This window comes from Rhineura floridana, chromosome 5, assembly GCF_030035675.1.
Source record: "Rhineura floridana isolate rRhiFlo1 chromosome 5, rRhiFlo1.hap2, whole genome shotgun sequence".
Classification (NCBI taxonomy): domain Eukaryota; kingdom Metazoa; phylum Chordata; class Lepidosauria; order Squamata; family Rhineuridae; genus Rhineura; species Rhineura floridana.
Genome location: NC_084484.1, coordinates 112,788,858 through 112,809,828, shown reverse-complemented (window position 1 = coordinate 112,809,828; position 20,971 = coordinate 112,788,858). Strand labels below are relative to the sequence as shown.

At 39.4% G+C, this 20,971-nt stretch overlaps 1 long non-coding RNA gene across 2 annotated transcripts in view; it reads left to right on the top strand.

Moving 5' to 3' along the window:
* Positions 1 to 20,971, top strand: part of LOC133385258 (uncharacterized) — a 308,573-nt gene that overhangs the window by 236,286 nt on the left and 51,316 nt on the right. For both annotated transcript variants that reach the window (XR_009762837.1, XR_009762836.1), the window contains one exon: positions 18,789 to 18,852. This is a non-coding gene — a long non-coding RNA (uncharacterized LOC133385258). The remainder of the gene's footprint in view (positions 1 to 18,788; positions 18,853 to 20,971) is intronic.

Sequence of the window (20,971 nt, the reverse complement as noted above, 5' to 3'; positions counted from 1 at the left end):
CCTGCAGTGATTGAAAGTTATCCCAAAAACCGTGACTGGGAACATCAACTGACTGCATTGTAGAACTTGTGGCACCTGAAGTATGATAGATGTGAGCAACTTTACCCTTGAAGTGCCTAGCAAACATATTGCAGCATTGTACTAAGGGGTCGCAAACATCAGTCTGCAGACCAAGCCAGAATAGGCCCTGAACCACTCACAAAGCTCCTCTGGGTGACATCCTATATATTTTACGGCCATAGCTGTGCCCATTTTTTTACCCAGCGCTAGCATATACCCAATCCATCATAATGTCTCATGCCAGGAACAGGAATACAGACATTTTGCTATCAGTTTTGCTTTTGTCGAAGTCCTCCAGACTCTACTTTCTGTGGCAGAATTTTTTAAAGAAAAAATTGACAACCCTCAGCATGAGTCTTTTTGGAATTCCATACCTACATTCAAGCTAATACCTTACATAGTCATAAGAACATAAGAAGAGCCTGCTGGATCAGGCCAGTGGCCCATCTAGTCCAGCATCCTGTTCTCACAGTGGCCAACCAGGTGCCTGGGGGAAGCCCGCAAGCAGGACCCGAGTGCAAGAACACTACCCTCCTGAGGCTTCCGGCAACTGGTTTTCAGAAGCATGCTGCCTCTGACTAGGGTGGCAGAGCACAACCATCATGGCTAGTAGCCATTGATAGCCCTGTAGTCAAGTAGTATGTTTGATATTCGCTAATAGGCAAAAAACCTTGCAGTTTAAGAACATACCTATAGCCAACAGATATTTCTATCAAACTTTAAAAAGCAGAGAAATTGGGCAGCTATAGGGAATGCACCAGGGGAGCAGGAGACCTGACCTGCTCTCTGAGATATTGTACTACCCTACAAATTTGTCAAAATGCAAACACAATTTGGGTTGGTCTTTCACAGTCCAATCCACTTCCTGAGTAGCTTTGAAGAATTTGGTAACATGTGCCTCTGAACATACGATGAGTGGTGGCAGCACCTGCCATTTCCAAAGATGGAGAATTACATTTTTTATGTTTGTTGGTGGTCTTCTTACTTTGCTTCTTTTCTGTGTTACTACTGTTTCTACAGAGAATCTAACCTAGAAAATTATATTTATCTCATTATTTATCCTACACATCTGTGTCAAATTTATTTTTATTAATTTCAAAGCCTTTTTATTGGTCAATGTCATGTGATGGTGAAGACAGCCTTTTCTGTTTCACACTGGAGGTTATGCTCTATTTCTATTTTGGGTACATTAACAATTGAATCTGAAACTCCAGTTTGATGTAGAATCAGACTGATTATAATATGTTGCTACTTAAGCAATGACTCTTGCTCTTGAAAAAACAAACTTGGTGTGCCCAATATGCAGGTTTTCAGCCTGCTATGCTTAAACTACTCCATTTAAGGAAAGGAGAGCATGGTCAAGAAAAAACAGAGCACACCTGGAATTTTGCTAGAATATATTACCTTTCACTGTTTTATATTGTGCAAACTGAGATACTCCTCATGTGCATTTTGACAAATTTGAAGGGCAGTCCAATATCTCAGAGAGGAGGTCAGGTCTCCTGCTCCCCTGGTGCATTCACTATAGCTGCCCAATTTCCCTGCTTTTTAAACTTTGATAAATATATATATTGGCTATAGGTATGTTCTTACACAGCAAGGTTTTTTGCCTATTAGTGAATTCTCTGCTTTTTAATCCAGGAAGTAAGAATGGGATCCTGTGCAAATTTGCTGAGAATGGATTGATCATTTGCATGCTTATTGAGTTCAGTGGGATTTAGTCCCCTGCAATCATGCTTAGGAAAGGTGAAACTGACCACAGGGGATGGGGAGGGGAGGAGGGGGAGGGCAGGTTTAATCTTTTGCATGTTTATTGAGTTCATTAGGATTTACTCCCATGCAATCATGCTTAGGAAAGGTAAAACTGACCATAAGGAGTGAGACCTGGAGTGGGCAGGGGATGAGGAAGAAGGAAGAGGGGAGGGGAGGGGTGGAAGAAGGGAGAAGGGAGGGAGAGTAGAGGGGAAGGAGGGGAAAGGCAGGTCTGATCATTTCCATTCTTATTGAGTTCAGTGGGATTTCCTCCCATGCAATCATGGCTAGGATAGGTAAAACTGACCATGGGGGAAGAGGAGGGGGAGGAGAGGGTAAAGGGAAGAAGAAAGGGGGGGAGAGAGGAGCATAGAATCATAGAATAGTAGAGTTGGAAGGGGCCTATAAGGCCATCAAATCCAACCCCCTGCAGGAATCCAAATCAAAGCATTCCCGACCAGATGGCTGTCCAGCTGCTTCTTGAATGCCTCCAGTGTTGGAGAGCCCACTACCTCTCTAGGTAATTGGTTCCATTGTCGTATGGCTCTAATGGTTAGGATGTTTTTCCTGATGTCCAGTCAAAATCTGGCTTCCTGCAACTTGAGCCCATTATTCCGTGTCCTGCACTCTGGGATGATTGAGAAGAGATCCCGGCCCTCCTCTGTGTGACAACCTTTCATGTACTTGAAGAGTGCTATCATATCTCCCCTCAGTCTTCTCTTCTCCAGGCTAAACATGCCCAGTTCTTTCAGTCTCTCCTCATAGGGCTTGGTTTCTAGCCCCCAATCATCCTTGTTGCCCTCCTCTGAACCTGTTCCAGTTTGTCTGCATCCTTCTTGAAGTGTGGAGACCTGAACTGGATGCAGTATTCAAGATGAGGCCTAACCTGTGCTGAATGGAGGGGAACTAATACTTCACGTGATTTGGGAACTATACTTCTGTTAATGCAGCCTAATATAGCGTTTGCCTTTTTTTGCAGCCACATCACACTGTTGACTCATATTCAGCTTGTGATCAACGACAATTTCAAGATCCTTCTCACATGTCGTATTGCTGAGCCAAGTATTCCCCATCTTATAACTGTGGATTTGGTTCCTTTTTCCTAAGTGTAGAATTTTGCATTTATCCCTGTTGAATTTCATTCTGTTGTTTTCAGCCCAATGCTCCAGCCTATCAAGGTCCTTTTGAATTTTCTTTCTGTCTTCCATAGTATTAGCTTTCCCCCCCCAATTTTGTATCATCTACAAGTTTGATAAGCATGCTCTGTACCTCCTCATCCAAGTCATTAATAAAAATGTTTCAGAGCACTGGGCCCAGGACCGAGCCCTGTGGTACCCCACTCGTTACTTCTGCCCAGTTTGTGAAGGAACCATTGATAAGCACTCTTTGAGAACGATTCTGGAGCAGAAGGAGGAGAGGGGGAAGGAGGAGATTGGAAGGGGAAGGGAGAGGGGTGAAGGAAGCAGGAGGGAAGGAGGAAAAGGGAAGTGACAGGAGGGAGGAGGAGCGGAGGGCAGTTTTGATCATTTGCATGCTTTTTGAGTTCATTGGGATTTACTCCTGTGCAATCATGCTTAGCATAGGTAAAACTGACCAGGGGGAGGGGGAAGGGAGAGGAAGGAGGAGGATGGTGAAAGGGGATTGGAAGGGGAGGGGGAGGGGAGGGGGAAAGAAGGGGCAGGAAGTAGGGTATAGGAGGAGGGGGGCAGGTTTGATCATTTGCATGCTTTTTGAGTTCAGTGGGATTTACTCCTGTGCAATTAGGTGAAACTGATTTGGATGAGAGGCAGGGAGGGGAGGAGAATGGCAGGATGGGAAGGGGATGGGGAGGGGAGGGGAGGAGATTGGATGGGTGGGCACTGGGCAGAGAGGAAGCCCCTTTCCTTTCCAAAAGGAAAGCATTGTTAAAGGTATCATTCTTTTTCAGGGTTTTCCCCACCTTTTAATTCTACAGCAGGCACATGTAGCCTCCCACCCAAATTCAAACCAAAGCTGTCCCTGGCCACATCCACACCAGACCTTTATTTCACTTTAGACAGTCATGGCTTCTCCCAAAGAATCCTGGGAAGTGTAGTTGGTGAAGGGTGCTGAGAGTTGCTAGGAGAGGCCCTATTCCCCGCACAGAGCTTCAATCCCCAGAAGAGGGGCTGACTGTTAAACTTCTCTGGCCACTGGAGCTCTGTCAGGGGAATAGGAGCCTCCTCTTAGCACCCTTCACAAACTACACTTCCTAGGATTCTTTGGGGGAAGCCATGACTGTCTAAAGTGAAATGAAGGTCTGGCGTGGGTGTGGCCCCCTGATTATGCAAGCTCAGCAGCTGTAAGTCTGGCTTTTAGAACTCTTGACAGTTGGTTGTTACTGAGGATGCCCAGCCTTATTATTGAGTTCACTGCTAAAATTCTTAAATTAATTAAAAATCAGCCAAGCTTTTTTTTTTTACTTTTAAACTGCAGAAGATGAATGTCAGAGTGTGGGGCAAGGTCAGTAACAGGATTACAGGTACTCTGTGAACATGGCTGATTTTTAATTAATTTCAGAAATTATGAAACATCTGACAGATAAAAATCCAGAAGGGGTCTGGTTTCTCTATCTCTCTTTTTACACTTTGAACTCTTAATACTCTCTGACTGTTCTGTGTATCACCATGAAAATTTAGAGGGTTGTTAAGCAACATTTCTGAGTTCAGGACTATAAGTTTTGTAAGGTTTTGTGTTGAAATGAACTTATTGGAAGCATCAGAATGGCATGGGGTGTTTTCAATTTAACATTGTGGAATGAGAAAAATCCATGCTGACAATAGTATACAGCCATTCTCATGGCTGTATAAAGCCCTTCGCCTTAACTGAAATGCATTCATTCAGAGTCCAGTCTTCAGTGTATTCATATCAGGTTTACACAGGAGTACTCTTTAGTAGATTGCACTTTGATTTATTATAAACCTAATGTATATGGAGGCCTCAACAGCTCAAAAGAATTTCCAGGGAACACCATATTTCACATGCAATTGTCACCGGAATTTATAATTGCCCACTGAACACTACTCCTTAACACACAAATGTTCATGTTGTCTACCCTTCTTTTTGATCCTACTTCCAGTTCCTTTTGGGGTTCCCATTTTTGTTGCAAGTTATCATACACACCCTATTATACTGGTCAATATTGTTTGCAAATGTACTCAAATACTATGTAGTATTTATATTGAACTTTGGTTGGTTTGATGAATTGGAGGCCAGGGTGAAGCTCACATATTGCTTTTATTAAACCGTAATGGAACACCAAATGGATTTCACAATGGCTATTTCACTTGATAAAAAGCCTTTGATCTGAATTGTTGCTCTAGCTTGTTTGGGGGGGGTGTTCTTGCATCTTATTGTGTTTTATTTTTTATGTAAAGGCTGTGTACACACCATATGTTTAAAACACATTGAAAGTATATAATCCCCCCAAGAATCCTGGGATTTGTGCCTCACAGACCTACAATCCCCAGTACCCTTAATAAACTATGGTTTATATTATTATTCTATATTGTATTTTAATCTCGTTTTGTACACCGCCCAGAGAGCTATTAGCTATGGGCGGTCTAGAAATGAAAATAAATAAATAAATAAATGGTTCTCGGGATTCTTTGGGGGAAAGAAAGTGCTTTCAGTGTGCTTTGAATATGTGGTGCATACACAGCCTTAGTTAATGTATTGATATTGCAGTTTAAATGTTTGATCTAGGGCAAGGGTGGGAAATCTCAGGCCTGAGTGCCAAATGTGGCCCTACAAGACTCTCTTTCTCACCCATGGAATTTTCCCCAAACCATGGTTCCTCAATGACCCTACTCCACACCCTCCTCAAGTGCTTTTGGCTGATCAGAATGTGTTCTTGAACTATCATAAAGCCTCTTGCTTGCATTAATGGAGAAATGTAGAAGACAGTGTCAAAACCTCTGACTTTTGCATTGCTGGAATGTAGCCTACCATACAAAGTTAAGAGACACATGTGTTGCTTTGCCCACTTTTGCCTCTTGCCACACTCAACATTGGCATGTGGCCCCTGGAAGGTTTCCCATGAAAAAATGTGGCCCTCGAGATGAAAAGTTTCCCCATCCCTGATCTAGGGTATTTAGAAGCATCACATGAGCATGCATGTTATCCCCCACCCCTCAGCTTATTTTTTATTTAGCCCTTGAATCTTTTGCAACTGCTGGCAAATCAAACACTACAATATATTTTACTGCTAGGATATATTGAATAAACTGCTTTTAAACTACTTTTCAAAATTAAGCCACTTCAAGTACTGATGGTGAAAAGTTTCATTGCTCTGATATACAAATAATCTGAGGACTGAGAGGCCACTAAAAATCAGACACAAGTTGTATAGTTAAATATGTTTACAGCATACTGAACAGCCCATTTCAACAAATAATAAAAATGTTCTTCTGCAAGTTTTAGGATTTATAATATTGCTAAACTGTAATAGAAAAGAAGAGCTTCATATCATGACAGTGTTAAATGTAGAGGGACAGCCAGGAATATTTCTGCTGAAAATGCAAACAGAATGAGAGAGAGGACCTGAGAACACCTCTTGTGTATATACAATCTTAAGGAGGAAGGAATTGTGGCTCTATGGCTAAAATGGCACTCTACTTTGAACAGTTCATTAAAAGAAAGAACACTGGTTCATGTCAGGTTCCATAATAAGGTTGCTGGTCCACAGTTTTTACCCTGAGACTCCAGATTTTTTTGGTCCTGTCTGGGTCTCTGGGTGAGTCACTTTAGTCTCTGGACTTTCATTTAAAAAAAAAAAGTTTCTAGGTGGTCTGGTTCATGGGATATACACCAAAATGTCAGCCACTCCCCTACCTGCAACTTCTGTTTAATGAGCTCGTAGCTGGGTGCTCTAACCCCACCCTTTCAGGTTTGTAGCCAATAAGTGATGTCAGGGTTGTGATTTGTTGACCTTCAGGCAGTAGTTATACTTCACTGCAAGGCCAGAAAACTGTTGGTTTTTTCCTGCTTATCTGAAAATCTCATAAACTGAGTAAGTATACAGCTTTAAATCTTTTTCTCTCTTGTGTGCAGGAGGCAAACAAGTTTAAATTTTCCTGGGCTGTTGAAGAGGGCAGTGTTTTGAAAACCTTCCCAATATGAACCTTTAACCCAATACTCACTTTTCTGGAGTAAAGCTGCAATGCTAATCCCACAATTTGCTCCCACAAGATGCAGTAATGGCCACCAGCTTGGATGGCTTTAAAAGAAGATTAGACAAATTCATGGAGGACAGGGCTATCAATGGCTACTAGCCATGATGGCTGTGCTCTGCCATCCTAGTCAGAGGCAGCATGCTTCTGAAAACCAGTTGCCAGAAGCCTCAGGTGGGGAGAGTGTTCTTGCGCTCGGGTCCTGCTTGCGGGCTTCCCCCAGGCACCTGGTTGGCCACTGTGAGAACAGGATGCTGGACTAGATAGGCCACTGGCCTGATCCAGCAGGCTCTTCTCATGTTCTTATACCTAGAGTAAACCTCATTGAATTCAACAGGACTTACTTTTGAGTAGACGTGGTTAGGATGGTGCTGTAAATTAATGGGACTTTGGGAACATAGTAAAGGATTGTGTTTGTGTAGTAAATCTTTCTCTCCCCCTCCATTCCTATTTGTAAAAGCAATTAGGCGGGGCTTATTTAGGTACCACTGTTTTTATTATGTAGGAAACTAATACTGATTTTTTTAAAAAAATGTTCTGCAATGGCCAACTTGCTTTGACAATGAACTATTATATGGGGGGAATGTATTTTTACATCTCCAGTGTATGTGTGTATATGGAGTCTTTCCAACAACCCTGTGAGGTATGGTTGGTGATTGGAAACCAAGGCAGCTCACAATAAGAAATAAATCCCTTTAAAATCCAATAACCATAAAAACAAGTATAAACAGTTGAAAAACTGCTTCAAGTGGCATGATTCTGAATTTTGGGTTGGGTGATTGAAGTTCCTTATAGAATCATAGAATAGTAGAGTTGGAAGGGGCCTATAAGGCCATCGAGTTCAACCCCCTGCTCAATGCAGGAATCCAAATCAAAGCATTCCCGGCAGATGGCTGTCCAGCTGCCTCTTGAATGCCTCCAGTGTTGGATCACTTGAGGTTGAGGTTGCAGTTCTGTACATGCCTTTTTGAGTAAGTCCCATTGAATACATTGGAACTTGCTTCTGAGTAAACAAACATAGGATTGCACTATAAATAGCTTTACAGGTTGTGTAAATAATAAACACCTTTAACAGTCATGCTTATAAATATTTCTTCATACTATGTCCCGATAAGTATCTGATTTCACACTATGGTTGTACATAATTATTTCCTCTACATTTTAAATGTGCCCTTCTTCCTTGGGATGGTCATGGTTTCCCTCTGTTGTTTTCATCCTGAGGAGCAATTAGGCTGAGAAATGGTATCCCAAGGTCACCCAGTAAACTTTATAGCTCATTTCCATTTTTAAAAATTAATTAAAACTATTTACATGCAGGCAAAGTTTATTAAGTAGGTTCACACAATACATGTAAAGCACAATAGTTCCCCTAAAGAATCCTGGGAAGTGTAGTTTCCCCCTCACAGTTACAGTTCCCACCACCCTTAACAAGCTACTGTTCCCATGATTCTGTGGTGTAATTCATGTGCTTCAAATATGTGTTGAATGTGCTTTAAATGAATGGTGTGGATCTGCCCTAGGTATGATGTGTATTCATTGAAAAGAACAATCTTAAAAAATATTTTTTTTAAACGGGGGAAAGGCTATAGCTCTGTGGTAGGGCATATGCTTTGCATGCAAACATCCAAAATCCAATCTCTGGAAAAGACTGTTGCCTGGAATCCTGGAGAGCCAATGCTAGTCCATATTATCAGTACTGAGCTAGATGGTACCAAATGGCCTGATTCTGTTCCTTTGTTCCTAAAAGTGAAAAGAGACTCAAGGGTCACAGTGACTGCAAAATTTATTTATGTATTTTATTTACAACATTTATATACTGCTTTGTTATAAATAACCTTAAAGCGATTTACAGAAAAAATTAAAACAATAAAATTATTGGCAAAAACAGTTAAAGACAGGTATTTAAAAACATTCAAAATAATAAAACCACCAATGAGTTAAAAACAGATAAAAAACACAATAGCTTCTACATGCCTGGGTAGGTTTGCCTAAACAAACATGTTTTTAGCAGGTGCTGAAAAGAGTACAATGAAGGCGCCTGCTGAATGTCAATAGGCAGGGAGTTCCAAAGCGTAGATTCTGCCACAATAAAGGACTGATTTCTTACAAAAGCACAAGAAGTACTATGTGGCACCCATAACATGGAAAGCATACCTTGAACTTGGCCTGGTAGCAAATCAGCAACCAGTGCAGATTTCAGAGCAGAGGTATTATGTGCTGATAGAGTCTCACTCATGTCAGCAATTGTTCCACAGCATTCTGCACTAACTGCAGGGTAGACAGAAAAGGGTAGAGAATCTTCTTACTCTTACTCATTTATCAGACCTCTTTCTGAAGTGAAATCTGTAAAGACATTTGGAGCAACCATGTTAAAAGGTAGGGGCAAGGCATTCCAGGCAGAGGGTTGCCAACCCTGCTTGGATATAGATATCTTTGCAGAGGATCCCTAGTCAAGCTTTACCAATAGCACAAACCAAACTATAACTACTCAGAAGTAAGTCCTATTGAGTTCTATGGGGCTTAGTCCCTTAGTAGGTATGTTTAGAATTGCAGCCTTCAGGGGCATCCATCTTTACAACTGTGTGCTCCCATCTAACATCTCCACAAGACTAGGCTCCTTTCTTCCTACAGTGTCCTTCGGGTGACTGGCCTGGCCTGAGGGCACTTAAACCCTTCTTGCCAAAGCAAATAGGCTAGATTAAATGTTTCTTACTCAGACTCCATCTTTTAGCTAAAATTTCTATCTTAATTTTCAATCACAGAAATGTTTTTGTTTGAGTGGTATGCTCCAAGCAACTGGTTGATGCTTATAATTAGTGACATCACCAGGATCCACTCCTGTGACATCACTCAGGCCCTCCCCTGATATCTCACGATTTGGGATACTTCTGACCTGGCAACCCTATTTCACAACATCAAAATTCAATCATATCCTTTGCATATTTTATAATTAATGTAAGTTTAATGGAAAAGGTCCATAAACCCTGTTCATACCTCCCTGGGCTCCTACTGAGAGGAAGGGCGGGATATAAATCTAATAAATAAATAAATAACAGTCACATGAGGGCATCGAAAATCTGTACTCAACATTGAATTTTGTAGATTGTCCAGTTTATAATCTCCAAGTGATATAGGAAAATGTGCACACTTCAAAATGTGCATAGAGTGTTGCATATATTTCCCAGAAAATGTACAGTCTCCACCAAGAAACTTTGCATATTGCCTGGTCAATATATGAAATTCAAGTGGCAGTTTGCATTTTTTTGTGTGGCCAATAGCCAATACAACTCTCATCAGTTCACATCTACAAGAATGATTCTGTCTCAACCTGAGCACATTTACCACTCATTATGAACATTCATCTGTCTATTCACATAGCCCTCAACATGATTCCCCCAATTTACACTGTGTTGAGGGTGGTGAGTGTTGTTGTTTATGTAGCTGAAATGACACCACCACCACACAAAAGAGAGGTTTCGGCAGACTCAATAAAATCTTGAGGTTTGCAAAAGTACTTAATGTTTATTGTAAAACAATGGAAAGGAGTCTCAAAACCCAAACAATAAGTGAATTCAGACTGAGCATGCATGCTGTCTCACATGCAAATTAGGGAAGGAGTCTACTTAGATCAATAAGCTTCTCCCCAGCCAGCTTGGCCCCCTTCCTTCTTCCCTCAGTGCCCCAGTACTCCCTTCAAAGCTCTCAGGTGCAGATCTTGTCAGTAGTCTCCTGCCTGAGGAGGGACAGCTGTGTAGGAGTGGACCATCAGCCAGCTTAGACCATGCCTTCAAATCTCACTGTTCTCCTGTAATAAGGCTTTCCTGCTCTGGGAAGCCTTCCCACCTGAGAAGAAGGACCTTTGAAGTTTCCCCTCTCACATACTCAAGAAACATTTTGTTGTGCGCCTCACTGCATACACCGTGATTTTCGTTTTTGTTTTAGAGGAACACACTCTAGTCTTTTAAAACATACACGTTAATTCACGTTTGGAGCTTGAGCATAAACAAGCTCATACTTCACTAAAGTGAATCAGGCAAGCCTTGTGGTGGGAAAGATCTTTGTGCATGTCTGCTCCATGTCAGTGGGGCAATGAAATCCGCACTAGTCTGAACTTCAAAGAGCTCTCCAAGGTGCTGAGGTTCAAGCTAAAACCCAGAGCAGATTCCACTGTCCCACTGACATGGAGCTGTCAGATGCCACTATTTGCCTGCATAAAATTGATAGATTGGGACAAGTATATGCAGTCATTACAGTTGAAAATTGCTTCATATTTTCTCCAGCCACATGCCTCCATAAGGTAGCTGACTCAACATCTTAGATAAAGGCATAAATGAAACCAAGGGACTTGCACATGGAAGTAAATGGAAAGACTTGAACATGCAAGTCATTTCATTTACTTGAATGAGTTGATTCCTTAAAATGAAATAGAAAATCAATTGAAGCAGATAAAAATTTCTCTAAAGCCATTGGTCTGAAAGAATACATTCTCCATAATAAAGAAATACAGTATAACATTTTATTGATTTCAGGTGAGTTGAATATAAGTTACATATACAGCCAAATAGGACTTGTTTACCACTTGCAGACAATGGATAAAATGCATAGAAAAGAATGTACCTGTGTAGTAATCATATGGCAGTGCAACAATGGCCACATTACCCAGTATGGATACACTGAAAATATATAAAGTATATAAAGACACACACCCCTTCTTTGTGATTAAATCCATATTGGGCCAACTGTGGCTTGTAGGTAGTTAGTCTGCAGATCAGAACTTGGAAACACTGGAGTACAAGAAGACAATAAGAAGAGTGTGTGTGTAGAATCAAGTTTGTGGGGCTGTAGCTGTGGTAGGAGGGCTCAAGCCCCCTTACATACACACACACACGTCCTAATCATTATTGAGGTGGGTGAGTACTAGCCATTTCTGGAAAAGGGAAGGGAGATTCTTATATATCAACGTTTTATAAAGTGTTTGGTTCTCTTATTGTGACACATTTAAATGTTTTTTCTTTTCTTTTAATAATGTTATTTGTTATTTAATTTTGAGAATCGCATTATTGTATTTATGCATTATGATGTGTTATATTCATGTTTTTGTAAGCTGCCTTGAGGGCCTTTTGGCCATAAGGCGGGGTATAAATTTAATAAATAATAATAAATAATAATAATAATAATAATATATCAACGTTTTCAATGTTGCCATATTGGGAAATGTGGCCATTGTTGCCCTGGTTCACAGTGTTAAACCAGGTCTGTCTTGAGCAATGAACTCTTCAAAATTCTTCAAACATTGAATGTAAAACCAAAGATTCTTGATTGTGCTTCACAGTTTATACCTGGCCAGCTTATTTGATGATGTGAAAAAGAGTCAAGGTCAGTGGCTGAACATGCTGCGTATACCTCATTCTACTCCATATTTTTTAATCACATTCTAATTATGCAAATATATTACATGTCATACTTTGTCAAGATCTTTGTGTCAGGTTTGAACTAATGCTATCTCAGTGGCACTTACCATGTGTAATTTCTCAGTAATGCAAAGTTTTATAATATTAAAACACATTTCAAATTAAGTCCATGTATTGATCGTATGCTATATATGAACAATGGGATTGTAGCTAAGGTTATGACCCTTTTTAAATTTCATTTCCTAAATTCGTTTTACTCAAAACAAATGGGGTACAATTGCCCCTGAAAGACCAGGTCCGCAGCCTGGGGGTCATTCTTGACTCCCAGCTGTCCATGGAGGCTCAGGTCTCGGCTGTGAGCTGGGCAGCGCTGTATCAACTCCATCTGATATGGAGGCTGCGCCCCTACCTTCCCAACCATCTGCTCCCATCTGTGGTACATGCCCTGGTCTCCTCTCGCCTAGACTACTGCAATGCGCTCTACATGGGGTTACCCTTGAAAATGCTCCGGAAGCTGCAACTGGTACAGAATGTGGTGGCTCACCTGATTAAAGGCAGCCACCGGAGAGATCACATCACTCCAGTGCTGAAGGAGTTGCACTGGTTACCGGTTGTTTTCCGGGCCCAATTCAAGGTGTTGGTTCTGACCTTTAAAACCCTATACGGTTTCAGCCCAGTCTATCTGAAGGAGCGCCTCCAACATCATCGGAGATGCCGCTCAACAAGATCAACCTCAAAAGGCCTTCTCTCTATCCCACCAGTTAAAACAGCTAAACTGGTGAGAACTAGGGAGAAGGCTTTTTCAATTGTGGCCCCCACTTTGTGGAATTCCCTCCCAAATGATCTCCGCTTTGCCCCCTCCATGATGAGCTTCCGCCGGGCCTTGAAGACCTGGCTCTTCAGACAGGCTTTTGGGGTGGGTTAGGTTTTATTATTATTGTTGAGATTTTTAATGTTTTAATGTATTTGTATGTTTTTATTTTGTATGTCGAACCAGAGTGGCTGGACAGCCAGCCAGATGGGCAACTAATAAATTTAATAAATAAATAAATAAATAAGATCCATCGAATCAGTAGGATCTACTTACAAATGGTATGTTTAGTATTACAGCTTTAGTTTACAATAGGGATGAGATCTGTTGGCTGGCGAGAGCTTAAAAGCATTTCATCAAACTAACAGGCTCGTATTGATTCGAGTTTATTGTTTATCTGAAATCTGCTGCTGTTACCAGTCCTTTTTTCCCCCTCAGAAAAATATTAATATTGATATAAATATTTCTTTCAATTTATCAATCTTTCCTTTAAAATATCAGTATTAGTATCTATTAGGCACGGATTTGTTTTGAAAAAAATAACTTCATTTCCAAAAATAATATAGTAGAATATCACTACATAAAAGTCCCATCTGCAACAATAGCGAATAAGTGGATTAATGGAAAATTCTATACCAAATCTGAATTGGGCAGAATTCTAGCCCATCCTTACTTCACAATTTTACTTTTTCTGGAATTTAACCTTTATTTGCTACTGACACATCTATTCAGGTGCTTCCACACTTGAACATATTAAGACAAACACCTGCACACACATTCTAGCTTTCTATGAAGAGAAGCAATTATCACAGAGCAAACGTCACAGTAGTTTGGATCCAAAGGTTCTCTGCCTCCAGTGGAAGGAGCTTCTCCTGATGAAGAAAGACTCCTTTCATGAGAGGAAGCTCCTTCTGCCAGAAGAAGGAAATAATGCATCCAACCCCCAAAATACCGAACCATTTTGGCCAGCAAAAATTCCAACAGGGTTTATGCAGCTGGAGTTATTAAAAAGTCCAAATAGGCTTCAGTCTACTTCTTCACATGTAATGCCCAACCATGGTTTGGTGTTAGAGGAATGAGCCTCAGGGTCACCTTCTCTCCTCTTTATGCTTCCATTGCATGTTTTGCTCCCTAATTTGAAACAAACCATAGTTTGTGATTCAATCCAAATTGGGCAAACTTTGGTTTGTATGTTGTTAGTTTGCAGACCAGAACTGGAAACTGTTGTTTGAATATACTGAAGTACAAGAGGAAAAACAAGAAGAGTATGACTTCTAGAATCAGGTTTGTGGGGCTGCAGCCATGGGAGGAGGGCTATCACCAGGGTCCTAATCATTAGGGGGGAGGGCTGTCTGGCCGTTTCTGAAAAATAAATTCTGCACTCAAGAGCAAGCCACATGATTAACATCACATGTAGTTTGACCTTGAGTCCCATTGGTAGAGATTGGTAGGGATTATGATAAATGTCTTCAGAAAGTTTCAAAACGTCACATTTAAGACTTAAGTTTTAAAATCTCACAGAATTTGCATTAGGATGTTAAACCAAGTCTGTCTTTAGCAATGATCTCTTCAAAAATCTTCAGATGTAGAATGTGAAAACAAAGTTTCTTGATTGGGCCTCAATGCTTAGTCTCCAATGTTTTGATAGGGAAAGGACCTTCCCTTTGGCTTCATAGATGATAAGAAGGGGGTGAAGGCGGCATTTCTTCACTACTAACTTCTACATGCTGGCCTGGGTAGCAGCATTTAGAATGTGGGGGTCACCTACAGGCTAGCTGAAATAAAAATAAAAATGTACAGGTCTTTAGCTTAAATGTAATGGAGAAAGCATGTTGCAATTCAATTTCTGTGGGCAGAAATTTTGCCTTTGTGAAAGGGAAAACTACCATAAAAACAGTAGGTAAATGAATGCTAACCCTGTGATTGAAACAAATTCCTAAACAATTATTCTGCATGACCAGAAATAAAGGTGCAGGTGTGGGGAACCTGTGGCCATCCAGATGTGCTGAATCACAGTTTCCATCATCCCTGGGACCATTGGTGATGCTGGTTGGGGATGATGGATGTAGGAGTCCATCAGCATATGGAGGGCTACCGCTGGACATGATTCTATATCTATTTTATTTTTAAAATGTTTGCGAAAACAGCAACAAAATGCATGGTTTTTAAAATAGGAAAGACACAGTTTTCCATACATTTGTTCACATGAAGCTTCAATTTGGCTTTGGAATTAGAAAACAGGGTTGATGAATCCATTCATAGTGCGGAAACGCAAATGGCTTTCTCTGCATGCTGCTTTGAAGAAGACTGCAGCGCTATTGCAATCTCTGTGTTGATTGTGGTGTGGTTGTAAATCTATAATTTTTGCCGAAATCTAATCAGAAGATAATAAAGAAAGCGAGGCGGGGGAGGTTGGGGAGTAGCTAGAAAAGATATAACATATATCAGGAAGAGAAACATTTAGGGAATGCTGTGTTTGTTCAGAAAAACAAAACAAGCACTGCTTTAAATCAGAAAATGTGCATTATAAAAACTTTCAGATCTGGATCCATTTGGGTGTGCTATGGAATACATTTTCAGAGTAAGCATGTCTATCAGAGCTTTAATTGCTACATTTAGAATGTCCTCTCTCTTCTCTTCTTCTCCCTGCCCCCTCCCAGCCCAACAAGAAGCCAGAGTTAGCTGTGCAAATGAACAGGCTTCACAAGAATCAGATTCTCTTTGGACGAATCTTCACATTCCCAGTCATCATTACATTTAGGCAGCACAATTCTGTCTCTGGTTGATGGGCAGAGAAAGTGGGCAGCTTGCCAGATAGATGTTACCATGACTCCCAACCCCCAAAGGTGATGCATTTTTCAGCTAATTCAATGAAGAGTGGGCTGAACTTTGGGTATAAACTAGACAATAGCTTCCTTCGCAGTATCAGCAAAATGGTTTTTGGGAATGCATTTGGCTGAAAAAAAATCATGTGACCTTACGGCTGAAATTTTGCAATGGTGCCAACGGAGACCTGGAAGGCAGCACCCCTGACTTCTTTCCCCTTGTTTCTTATGTGGCTCAGAAAATGGTGGATCTTAATACTTGACTTCAACCAGACTCGGCAAGCAATTGAGCCTTGAAGCACAACTTTGCCTTTATTCTATCTTTTTTTCTTTTTTTTGGCACACCACCAGGAGGCTGCCCCTTTCAAGCCCGATACAGTCTGTTGCTTATCTCTCCTAACAGATGTGAGGAAAAGAAAGGAAATCCTAAACAGAATGTTTAGGGTTAAAAAAGCTGCATTTGGAAAGGACAAATTCTAGAGAGAGTGGTTGTTTTGTTTTGAGGTGTTGTGGCGGTATTTTTTGGTAATTTAGGACAACTCTTCTGGGTGTCCGAAGTATAAAAGTTTCTAGTGTTTGGATGAGCAGGCATTGAGCTGGGCAAACCGGCATCAGCATTGAACATGAAATCATTGCAAGCACAATGTAACCAGTGTAACTGGCACTCTGGCTTTCTGCCCCTTTGCTCCGGCAGATTTATGCAGGCTTCGTTTATGAAATCAGCACAGGAGTTCAGTGATTCCCCCTCCCCCCACACACACCCAGTTTGCCCTGCTTCTGGTCCTGCACAGGCAGTTGTCGTAAGGATTGGTGTGGCTTTTGTGCAATGCTGTGTGCCCGGAATTCTGAGAATGTAAAAAGATGGGAGATATACTGGTCCCTGCTCCTGAATATGGCAGATGTCTAGGAAGATACTAAGTCTGGGTTTGGAAAGAAAGTCAACTGACTTGTTCACAAAAATAATAAACCCCTGGCATATTTAACTACAGGAGCATCAAGATGTCTTAGGGCTTCTTAGGAATAAGCTGGAACATTTGATTCATTTAAAAGTGATTTTGTTGCATAAATATGTTGCAATATGTGATAAAGCACCTTTCGAAACAGGTATAGCATATATTTTTCATTTGTTTCTTTTTCGTTTTAAGCCTCCTGTTTTGAAGCTGGAATCCTTGTGTATTCACTTTAACGTACTTGACCAAACACACTGCTAAAAAGTTTTTTTTTTTGCAGTCATGTCTGAATACTGCCAAAAATACAAAAGTAAACAGAGGCTCAAGAATGTTATGATTAACTTTGGGTCATGTTTAATCTTAACTAAATGATGAATTATTGCAAAAACCTCTTGTCTTATGGATATTGAGTATAAACCTTGAGTATCTGTATGCCATTATGTATACAGACTGCTGATATAGAATGCAAGCTTTTTTTAAAAAAAAATCAAGCATGGTTCCTGCATCATGAAACTGGTAGAATGGGTCAACACTCTAGTCAGTGCTTTAAAACAAAAATATGATTCCGTTGATACGTACAAAAGTTTACTACTATTTCTGTCTAACTACATTATGAAAAATTAAGTGTCATAAGAACAGAATTAAAAAGCACATTATTAGAACTTTGATATTACAACCCTGGTTTCTAGTTTGTAGCAGTGTCTATTTTTGGATGTTTGGTAAAGGAGCACTTGTCCAAAAATAGGTGAAAAATGTGAGGCCATGGATTTAGTTTTTGTTTACGAAGGGCCTGTCAAAGTTACTGATGGCATTAAAGGATAATGCCGCCTCAGCAAATCAGTTTCCTTTCAGTTGTTCTGTTGCTAACCAGCTTTAATATTTCTAATCAGAATTAATTTAAACTGAAACACTGGAAACTAATTGTGCAGATCATTGTGCAATATTTGCAACCCTTTCCACACTTCTAAGCCTTGTCTGCTTGTCTTTAAGGAACCAGCTTCAACTATATGAAATATAATTTAAATTAAATATTTTAAATTATTTGTGCAAAAGTGATAGTTATCTGATGTACAGGCTACACATGCCAGGTACATGAAAAACAGAAATTTCCAACAGTTTTTGGTATACTACTGAATGTGGATTCCAACATGCTGTTTTGAACTTTGCAAAGAATAGAGAAAAAACAAAGAACAGTGGGAAGCTCCCAAGTGAGGATAATTCACATTTGACTAATATAAGTCCTTAACTGGGATTTATATGAAAGCATTAATTAGCTTGATTGTATATTCTTTCCCTAGCTTTATGGTAGAATAACTGCATATTGAAATTAAATATACCAATAGAGGTGTTTTGCTGTCATGGAAAAGTAGTTGTGGTGTAGACTAAGGAGTTACTGCTTTTGTGAGCAGATAAATCACTATATTTAAATGTTTTATAGTGCTAGGATGCAATCCTGTGCAACTTTCATGTAAGTAAGAGTAAATATGCTTAGGATTATACTTTTATCCTCATACCCAAGTAGCACTTAGTTTCATTTTATTACACATGCAAAAATATTTTGTCCCTCTTTTCATGTTTGTATCAAACATGGTTGTATATATTTGCATTTTTAAATAAGAGTGTATTTTTGCTTACTTCTGCTTGCTTAACAAGTTAGCTTTGCATGGTCTCAACAGGAGCATCAAAAGTATATCAAATTTATGCTTACTACCATGATCTCTTAACAGGAACTTCTAAAATGTATCATATTGTAGAACATTTTAATGTTATATTTCTTAATTTTGTTATAGAGCTATGAAAAATTAAAATGGAAAAGAAAAACAAAGAACTGGACTGTATAAGAGTTGAATGAAGGTAATAAAATATTAACCCCATATGTGTATATTTTCATATCTGTTCTTCAAATATTTCTTAAAAATAGTATTTCATTTTTATTTAATAATACCTCTTAAATATTGATATGATTACTGTAGAAAATATGCAGTTCAACTGGATTTACTTTTCCTTGAAGCTTTCATTTCAAATAACCTGGTTTCATTTACTTCAGATTTATCAGCAAAGAAAAACATGTTAGAATTGTAGAATTAAAGTAACTAAAGTAGCAACAGGTGTGAAACAGAATGGACTTTTTGAGATCCAAAGTATTTTCCATGCTCATCACTCTTACCTAGTAAGAAAAATGTATGATGAAACTTTCCCATAGCACTCACCTAAATAATTTGTAAGAGCAAAGTTAGTATCCAGGCTCATAATAATGATGTTTAAAAATATTATTGTAAGCATTTAAGGATAAACATTTCTGGAAAGATGAATTAATTCTTTGGCTCAAACAGCAAATATTTTTAAAAAAACAGCATTGCTACTTAAATGCTCACTTCTAAAGTGGGAAATACACTTAGAAATACAGATTTCTGTTGAATAATGACTAAGCCGATGCCAAAGAATCTCAGTCACTGGCCTGCAGTGTTTGAAACTTAGATGCAAGTTACTTGGCCAAAAAACCACAATATATCCAACCACTGATACTGGGGTCATTCTAAACATTTAATACTAGAGCGCTTTTCTTATTAAATAACAAATAATAGAAAGGATTTGAGCCTGATTCATAAATAATAACAACATTTTGCTTGATTAATAGAACTAGTATTCAGATTAATCCACAAGACATTAGAGCTATATATTTGGAGAAGATGACATTCAATTTATATTTAACTCCCACCCCCAAGAAGTAAGGATAGTGTCCTGACCTGAAATATATCTGTACTAATAATATTTATTGGGCAAAATATCCTTACATATTGGCATTTATGTTCGTGCAAAATAGAGGATATTTCATTCAGGGTTCAATCTGTGCACATGTACCTAGGAGTAAGCCCCATGAATTCAATGGAACGTCTGAATAGGCATGCAGAGGATTGCATTCTGAGCGTTTCTATCACCTGTTGATGCTTCAGAAAGGCTGTTTTCCATGTACTGCAGAAGGCCTTGTTTTCTACAAAACCTAATGCAATTTAAATGATAGGCACAAGAGGAGGATTTTTTAACATTGGTCATTATTGTTTGAATATTTTTAAATAAATATGCTCTACCTTAACTTGAATAATGCAAAGTTTGCAATATGCTTTTATTTTCACTTGAAGAAGAAATGTTTTAATTCTTGGGCATGATGTATTTTCAGGTGTAGTAGTTAGATTTTCATTGTTTGTTACATATTGTTCATTCATTAGGAACTAGATTAAAATTGCATAGTTTTCCTTTTCCCTAACATTTGGTTTATGAGATCTGAGATTGATTTTGATAGCCAAAATTCAACTTGATCTTGCTACCAAATACCAGTGAATCTGTTATGTTTTTGAGTATTCAAGATGTTTTTTATCTTTTCTCTAATATGAATTTAGAAGTTGTTTGTCATCATAAATGCTTAGTAATGATTTGTTCTAACTTGCTTCCACACTATTTAATCTGAAAGGTGATGCTAGCTGCTGATGCCAATTGGCATAAACCCGTAGATCCGATCTTGTGGTGAAGTATACTGCACAAGCTCGCTTCTATAGGTCTGTGTCAGTCTGGTGATCTGACAAAAGTATACATAGCAAGTCACAGCAAGTATATATGGGGTGCAAAAAAGAGACCAATTTCTGAGCACAAAAAAAGACTGATTTCTGAGCAACTATTGTCAAGCAGAATGGATGTTCTTTTCTTCAAATATCATGGTTATCATGAAGCATATGAGAGAGTAAACTTCCATTTTATTTTTTCTGTTTTGTGTTTTTTTCTTTTCAAAGCAGAATATATTTAAACTCCTTTTCACAATAATTTTCTCAAAAACTATACAGATACGCTAAAAAATGGACAGTGGTTACAATGATTATGATCTGCCAAGGGAGAAGTGAACAGTGTGACTTTCCTGTTATCACCTATAGAAGTTGCAGTTGCTCAGGAATATTGGATTGGCTATCCATAGCTGGCAACA